This window comes from Wyeomyia smithii, chromosome 2 (assembly GCF_029784165.1).
Source record: "Wyeomyia smithii strain HCP4-BCI-WySm-NY-G18 chromosome 2, ASM2978416v1, whole genome shotgun sequence".
NCBI lineage: Eukaryota > Metazoa > Arthropoda > Insecta > Diptera > Culicidae > Wyeomyia > Wyeomyia smithii.
Genome location: NC_073695.1, coordinates 269412766 through 269421645, shown reverse-complemented (window position 1 = coordinate 269421645; position 8880 = coordinate 269412766). Strand labels below are relative to the sequence as shown.

Below are 8880 nucleotides of genomic sequence, written 5' to 3'. Positions count from 1 at the left end.
TACGCGAAAGTTTTGGTTTTAATATCCGAAGTTTCTTTTAGGTGTCATAAGTTTTCCATAGGGCAAAACTGTTAGAAATGTCAGATACTTTTAAAATGAGAAACATCTCAAAGCGTAAGCATAATATGTTAAGCATGTTAAAAACATCTAAAAAGGATGAGTTCGTATCACTACTTCCGGAATCCGCTGCTTAGGACCATCCTGTAGAACATTTTAGATGCTCAGAATTGTGGCCAAATGTCATCCTATTACCCCGGAAACAATAAAATGATTCCGATGTTCTGATGCAACACTTGAAAGTAAACGTAACCAAATACACTGACAAAAGACATAAGTCATTAGTTGCGCTAATTAATCCAATATTAAATTCGCCATGGGCATTCCACTACTCATCAATTGCTCAGAGTTACTAATATGATACGAGCTAATAAATATGAAGGTTATTCCACTGCAGCTGGTCTTTTAGACATAGAAAAAGCATTCGACAGTGTTTGGCATAAAGGTTTAATTGCGAAATTGCAAATTTTTAGTTTTCCAATTTTCCCAATCAAAATTTTAAAAAATTATCTTACTGATCGAACTCTGCAGGTTGTCTATCAGAGTTCAAAATCTTATAGATTTCCTGTCAGAGCAGGTGTGCTTCAAGGTTTAGTCTTGGCTTGGGTCCAGTCCTGTACAACATATTCACTTCAGATCTTCCTGATTTGCCTCCAGGATGCACAAAGTTATTGTTCTGCGATGACACAAGCATTTTCGTAAAAGGAAAAAGTCTTCGTGTCATATGCAGTCGATTGTAGAAAAGTTTAGATATTTTTCTCATCCTGGGGAAGCATCTATGAGAAAAATGAGCGGAAGATGTAACTGGAATCGACCCCTGCATTTGTGGACTATGCGATCCACGGCATGATGAAAACCGTTACTTCCATAAAGATTATGCCTAAACAAAATGAGGAGCTGGCGCTACTGGTGCAAAAATTGAATACGAAAGTGGAGAACAGTGCTCCTTAGCGTGCAGATGCAGCTCTGTTCAAGATGTCCTTTGTCTCATTCAAAATTGGGATTGATCCAAGTTTGACGAAAAAGCAAGAACGACTAGTAGTTAGTAAGTACTAATTGTTCAAAATAATCTCTGGTTGTTTATTCTGCAGTGAAACCACGACTGCTGAAGATATTGCAATCGTTTTAGGTGACGTTCCTGTCGACAGATTTGATGCGATATTTTCACTGATGTCGAAAATGATATCGAATCGATAATGAAAGAGACTCAGCACGCAATTTGGTCCACGTTACTCGGACTCAACCCTGTTAAGTAAACCCTTATTTGGTATAAATGACTGTATGAGCAATTCTCGTTGAAACCGTCCCGCAGGTGATACGAGTTTTTTTAAAAGTGTATTTTGTGTTTAAATGATTGAAAGTAGTGAAAACATGAGAAAACTAGTTTGGTTAGTTCATATTGATGGACCCCTCGGGCACTAAGCGGTCAAACGGTTTCAAGAAAAGTGGTATTTTGAGCGATTCTTGATCTTTTTATTGATCTATTTGTTTTGAATGTATTATTCGACAACTATACCAAGCACGTTGGCCGCCATCTTGGATTTTATCAGAAAAACGATTATTTGAGTATATTTGCAACCATCGATTTTAAATTTGACACCACCATTGGAAAGCTGAGGAAAATCCTTTAAGATACGTTTGAAAAGTTTAGATGAGCACCTAGGTAACCTCGCCATTGTGATCACCTTTCGAAATTTAAAATTAAATTTATAACACTGCAAAATGGTCCAGAAACCAAATTTAAGGGAAAATTTGAGTATTGAGCTGTATGGCAATATTTTGGAGAAAAACTTTTTACATATTGATAAATTGATTGTTTGATAAATATATTGATAAATTGATTGATTGTTACATATGATAAAGCGCTTATTGAAACATTATCAAAAATTAGGATGACCCAACTGATGGAATTGGGTATCTAACTTTTTTTTATCTTCTCCAACGTTATTACTCCGTTAATTTTAAGTAACTTTGTAGAAAAAAATTTTTCTCTATCTTTGAAAACAACCGATTTATATTGAAAAAAAAAATACATTTCGCGCTCTAACTTTTTTATTTCAATTTTCACCTTAAAATTCTCTTTAAACGACTTTTAGGGCTTTTTAAGACAAACAATTTGCAATGCTGACATCGTGAATATTTAAATTCTACTCAAAGTCATTATTGTTTTTCACCACAAAATATGCGTTTTTCATTTGTTTGTTATTCTTTTAAGGGCAAATATAAAAAATATCTCTTGGTCTCAATTCAAAGGGCACATTTGACTTTATAAATGGAGAAATTTTTAGCAATATGTAATTTTTTTTAATTTGAGTAAATTCAATTTAAAAACACGACAACAATTTCAATAATTTTATATATTATGCATATAAAAGCACACAGCATTATTTTTTAGTATTTTTTTCCTAAAACTAGAAATAATTACCATGATTTGATCCAAAAAGATTGAAAATTGATCGACTGGTTCAAAAGTTATGGATTTTTAAAAATAAAATACATCGAAAACAGCCGTTTTTCATGGCCACCCTATATAATTCTCCATTTATACAGTCGAATGCCCTATAAACACAAATATTTTTTCTGTTCGCCACAAAAAGAACAAATGAAAAAACGCATATTTCATAATTCGCACAATAATAACTTTGAGTAGAATTTAAATTTTCACGATATCAGCATTGCAAATTGTTTGTCTTAAAAAGCCCTGAAAGTCGTTGAAAAACAATTTTAAGGTCAAAATTGAAATAAAAAAATTAGAGAGCAAAATATATTTTTCCAATTTACATCGGTCGTTTTCAAAGATAGAAAAAAACTTTTTCCTATAAAGTTACCTAAAATTAAGTTATAACATTGTTAAACAGATTTTGCTTCTATCTACAAAGATAAAAAGTTAGATACTTGACTTCATCGAAAATTTGGGTCACCCTAACTTTTGATAATTTTTCAATGAGCGTTTTATCATATGTAACAACTTTGTAGAAGAAAGTTTTTCTCTGAAATATTGCTATAGAGCTCTAGACCCAAATTTCTCCTTAAATTTGGTTTCTGGACCATTGCACAGTGGTCCAATAAGGCAAAAAGTGGAACTTAATTCCATAGCACCTTTCATCTTCATCCTAGCTTAAGTGTTCTCGAAATAATTGTTTGTATGAATGATCCGCCTAATCGCAAATTGTCAAACAATATGAAAAGTTTACTATACTAAATTAAAAAAGAAAACTTTTTTGTGTTAAGAGATAGGAAAATAGTTTGTTCAGCAAAGTTGTAGAAAATTCAAAAATATAAAACTTTGTTGAACAAATGAAAGTCCTATCTGTTTTCGGTACAAAGTTATAAAGTATATTACATTGAACATACTTAAAAGTTAGTTTTTTCTACTTAACTTTTGCTAGTTGCATTTTGCACGAAAGTGTTGTTTAGAGGAATTGTTAGGACACACAAAACACATATCTTTGCCAAAGACCATATATCTCCAGGACTTTTCCTTACGAAGTTGTATCAAATTTCTTTTATTTTTTCGACAACTTCAAGAACGTATAGATTAAAAAAGGGCAGGTGGAATCTTGATGTCAATACCTTTCCTTGAAGTTAAGCTGAAGTACTATAAACTATTTTAGGTTTCATTTGTCCCAATCCACTTATATTAAAGTACGGCGAGCATATGTTACAGTAGGTTTTCATATATCAAAACTATTAACTTTTTTGTGTTGAGATAGAGGAATGGTTTATTCCGCAAAGTTCTAGAACGTGCAAAAATATGAAACTTTGCTGAACAATCTAAATTCCTATCTTCATTGGGTACAGAGTTACAGAGTATATTCTATAAAAGTTACTTAGAAGTTAATTTTTTGAACTTAACTTTTGTTAGTTACATTTTACATGAAAACGTTGTTCTAAAGAAACATTTGGGCATACAAAACACACTTTTTCGTTGGAGGCCACCTTATTTTTTCGATAACTTCAAGAACGCACATCCGCCTCAGATTTTTAAGCGTCGCGTGCGTCGCTTCTCATTGCCTTAAGGACTTCCGAGTACTTTGACTCTTCTGTCTTAAGAATGAGTGCGTCGCCCGCATTCTTAACCTTTTTCGTCGCAGGGTTTGTGACCAGCTTTGGTTTTTTGGCCACCACTTATTGGTTCCTACTTCTTTCTGGAACCGTTAACCACGAATTACCTGGAGCCTTCTGCTCCTCGATTTGGACTGACTTCGTCGCCCGCTCGGTCACCTTCGTCTCCGCTTTCTCCGCAGCCGCAGCTGTTATTTCGAGCTCGGCATGCTCCTTTTTCGCAGCATCAACGAAGGACCGAAGCATGTAGAGAGCCTGCTTCAGGTACTTCGTTGAATTGCTGCGACTTTCCGATTATAGCATCGAGCTGCTCAGACAGGGCTACTACCCTCGGTAGCGTGTCCCGCTGTCTTCCGACCGCCTTTAACAACTGTGGACCAGCCACCGCGATGTCTTGCGATGATCCGATAGGCGTACTGCCTTTACCGTCTCCGTGGATGTCCTTCACTGCATCGGTCTCCACCTTCCTCGGCGGAGACCGCTGGATGCCATTTCGTGGAAATGGGTTTCCCAACCAATCTGCGCCCATCTCCAAAGTTTTGTTTGTAAGTATTTTTGTTAAATGGGTCCCCCTTCTAGCCGCTTTCCATACCCATTCTGGAATGGTCGCCTATCTGGTCCCATGACTATGACACCCCCATCCGGCGCAAGTAAGGAAAGGACATCTGATCCCACTCTTGAACGGTTCCCACCGGGCAATGGATTTAGAACGTACTGGAAGGCCTGCCAGGTTTAATGGGACGGAGACCTCTGCACCAGTTGCAATCTAGCCGTTTCAAGCCGTTGTCACACGACATTACTAAGGTAGCTCGGCACAGGTGCCAGCCCAAAATCGTGGTACGAAAACGAAATCCGATTCGTATCCTAAAGCTTGTGTATACTGAACAAAGGATCGAGTTCCGATAGCGGAATGTTGCACCCAAGGCTTTAGGTTATGAAAAACAATGCAATACGTACTGTAAATTGTTATGCATTGGAAGTTTCTTCCAAATTCTCCTCTAATATTTTGATAGAAGACAACCTTTTCAATTTTGCATTCTTCATGCGTTCAGCACGTTTTTCGTCACATTTAATTTACTTTTCCTTGCGGTCGTCTCTTTTTCCGCCTGTTTGGCCTGGTGGAGCTCAAATCGCTTTTTGGATGTAAGTACTGGTACTTCGATTTCATTGAACCTTGAAACTTCATCAGAATACTGATACTGCATACGATTTCTCATACTGCGGCTGGCAGTTTTCTAAATTATTTGAAAATATTATATCCGATTGCTGAATCATCCTGATTGACAAAATGGAGGAGTCAATTATGTTTAAGCGAAATTCAGGAAAATTTTAGAACTCACCGACAAAAATCTGTGTTGGTCATTTGCTCTTGATCAAGCACAAGCGTCTTTTGTAATGGTTCAATCACTGGGTCGGTTTGGGTTATTCCATGCTGATGACTTTCTGTAATACTACCAACGGTTGCTAGGCTTTCGCAGGTCAATTCCTCTTCAGAAATGTCGCATTCATCGAGCGGCGCCAATAGCGTTCTATAGATATAGCACAATATTTTTTTTTCGGTTTTACTTATAAAATCATCCGGTTCAACTGATCGATACAATGCAGCTTTTTCGGTGGATATCATGTTGACTGCATTTTCAATGTCTTGACTGGGAATTAGTACCCTATCGTAGACCCCATCGTTTTTTTTTTCTGACGAAGCTGATCTTCATACTTTCCCGCGATACATTTAGAGTAGTCAACTGCATTAGCGTTGAAAGGATAAAGGCCACAAACTTAAAAACCGTTCATTACAGTTTGCGGTTTGAACGAGGTCCTCATTGTCATCTCCAAAATACCATCAAGTTCATCCAACCTGATTATTTTTCCTGGATGCTCAGGTCACCAAATCAGCACCTATATAAGGATGAAATATATTTCAATTGAGTAAAACAGACAAAAAAAGGGAAAATAAGATACCTGTTTGGTCCAGCTGGAATATGGTCACATCAACCGGCTTCGATGACCGTCTACGAAATAGATCACTGGAAGCTGAATATTCTCACGGATTAAGTATGGATAAAAAACGTTGGTGATGTAACCCATAAAATCTTCTTTCGTCATCCATCCAGTTTAGGATTTATCAACACCCCAGTTCGAAGGAAAACTGTTACCTACGTTGAGAGGAATTCTTTGATTCTTTGCCAGAACTTATCAACTTGAAGTTCCTCAACCTCAAAATCGATCATCTTCATTAGAGGGTTAATGATATTTCAATGTTTAACCCTTTAGTGCCCAAATTAATTTTTAGACGGACTTCGGAAAAGTCACTAAGAAGCTTTATAAATATTTTTTAAGTTCTTATTGTAGCTTTTCAGAGGTTCAACTGAAGTCCGTCTAAAGGCGGCACTGGGCACTAGAGGGATAAGCGACATAAACCCATAAACCATAACCTTCGCTCGCCTCACTTGCATGAAAAACATGAAGCTGAGCTTAATAATTGTAAAAAGCTTCCGTTAGATGCCGCCGAACATTACATGAAAGAAAAAGCTTTTCAACGTCACTTTGGTTCTGCCACGATGGGGTACTTACCAACACATGCTCAGCTCACTCCTCCAGGCCAGCGACAAAACCGGTTAGCGCTCAGCTCAAGGCTTATCGTACGGACACTATTTTTGTTTATCAGCTTATCCACCACCGACCGGAACGTAAGCCAGCCAATGTTTGCCCTCACGTTCTGGCGCTCTCCTCTCTGTTGGCTCGTTTTTTTTTGTTGCTGCTGTTGGTGTTGGTGTTGCTTTCCAGCGCTGGTAGTTGGTGTGATTCTTTGGCGGCTACGATACGAGCATCCAGCCATCCTCTCCGTCGTCACCGTCGCCATCATCAGAGTCTGAGTCGGAGTCCGCAGCTCTCTCTTCGGTTTACTTCACGGTACCGTCTGCCAGCGGATGCCAGTCGGAATCGGGTTCTCTGTACGGTTGCAAACGTTCGTTCGTGTTGCTAAACGGTAGTGCGTCGCGACGGCTTCCATCCCAAAAAAAGTGACTGACTGACTGATTGACAGATAAAACTCCTGCAAAAAGGAAACCCGGAAACGCGTCAGCCACTCTGCTAGGAAACGGATCTCTGTTGTTTTGGTGGGTTGCTGTGATGAATGTGTGAATTGTCAGTGAAATATTAGTTAACAGCACCAGTGTTGGTATCAGTGCTCAAAAAAGTAGCCAGGAAGTGACAGACATCATCCAAGTGACCACTGTTTAACATCGCCAGAGCACGTAGCTGCTGGGAATTTATGTACTTGCTTGCTATACCCACACACATGCTTGAGGGGCGCAGAAACGCGTGGCGAACACTAAATAGGGCACCTGAATTTCGATTCAGAATCAGATCGAACGTCTGCGGCTGCCGCTGTTAGCCAGACTCACCTGTGCGTGCCTCCGGCAGGGTGTGTGCTGCTGTAGATCGCAATCGTCATCCGTCTTCAGGTTCCTCTTTGTTTACCCAGTTCACTTTACAACAACTGGAATGACGACGACGACGACGACGACGACGACGACGACGGTGTTGCGATGACGGACAATTCACTTATGTGTTCTTCTCCAGTTCTAAAAAAAGAAAACAAAAAAAAAGCTGTAGTGAGAGATTCTTGGGCAACGCATTGATTTGGTTTGGTTCTGTTTTTTTTTTCTACGATCCGGCTACGTCGTTGTGTGACTAGCTGACTGGAAAGTGGTTTGATTGCGGTATAGGAAAAATCGAAAAAAATAATAAAAGAGATGCTAATAACGTTTCCCGTTATTCATCGATCGATGGTGGCTCGCGCGTTCGATGCTGGAGCAGATCTTTATTCTAATTAATTTGGTTGATGGATTATCAATCAACTTTTCGATATATTTTAGTTTAATATAAGTTTATTTCATGAGAGAACACCAACCCGATTCTGAGTGGGTGTTGGTGAACATGTGGGTGGATTCTTCGTCCTTTTCCGTACTGCGTACTGCGTACGGTTGTATGGGTGCGCCATTGAAGCGGACGGTGTAACAGTGAGACACAGAGGCGGTCAAAAACTTTTTCCGACGTTTTAGCATGCAGCCTTTGAAGTAGGTTCACAGTTTAAAAATTGTTCTTCATGAAGTTTCGTGTTATTTTTTCCAGACATTATTACGTAATAACATTTTGTAAGTTATAACATGGTGTGAACTCGAAAAAATAAAAAAAATAGGTGTTACCAGCCGGGTTGAAATTGTGTGCTTAAAATTAATAGTGAAGACAATTCAATTGTAGTGATAATACTTGTTTGGAAAAGTTTTTCTGTATTTTATTGTGCTTCTTCTAATATGGAACATTTAGTGATTAATTCATCTATAAGCAATATGAAGGATTTATTTTTTTTGGATAGTGAGATAAACGATAGGTAGTGTCTTCGAGAATGTTTTAGTAGATGCTTTTTTTGACAACTTTGTCGAAGATGTCAATATTCTATTTATAAAGATACAAATATAATTTATTCACTCAAATCACAATTTTCAACATAACTTTTCTTCAGGGTTTTCTACAAATTCTATACCTTCTACAAAGTTATTAGCCATACAGTTTTCCATATTCCTGCCGAACATTTTGACTCGTTATCGTGCAAAATAAAAAAATTATTTAACCATTATCGGTTTTTCAAGCGTCAATTGGTCGGCGTGCGACCAGACCGAACCAAGTGCCATTTTTTTGAAAATTGAGTTTTTAACACTAGTGGATTCTAAAGCTGATAATCTATCTTTTATTAAA

The 8880-nt window shown here is 37.9% G+C and overlaps 1 protein-coding gene and 1 long non-coding RNA gene across 8 annotated transcripts in view; one reads left to right on the top strand and one right to left on the bottom strand.

Moving 5' to 3' along the window:
• Positions 1-5096: 5096 nt before the first annotated feature.
• On the bottom strand, positions 5097-7343 carry LOC129725906 (uncharacterized). Its single transcript, XR_008728203.1, has 4 exons — positions 6694-7343; positions 6082-6275; positions 5463-6018; positions 5097-5398 (listed from the first exon to the last, which is right to left on the bottom strand). It is a non-coding gene; the product is annotated as an uncharacterized LOC129725906 (long non-coding RNA).
• LOC129725904 (putative polypeptide N-acetylgalactosaminyltransferase 9) overlaps positions 7039-8880 on the top strand; it is a 205657-nt gene continuing 203815 nt past the window's right edge. For 5 of the 7 annotated variants that reach the window (XM_055682329.1, XM_055682326.1, XM_055682325.1 and 2 more), the window contains exon 1: positions 7041-7238. The gene's annotated coding sequence lies outside the window, so the exon portion shown is untranslated. Of the gene's footprint in view, positions 7239-7306; positions 7587-8880 lie in introns of those variants that run through there. The other 2 variants (XM_055682331.1, XM_055682328.1) reach the window with 2 other exon arrangements.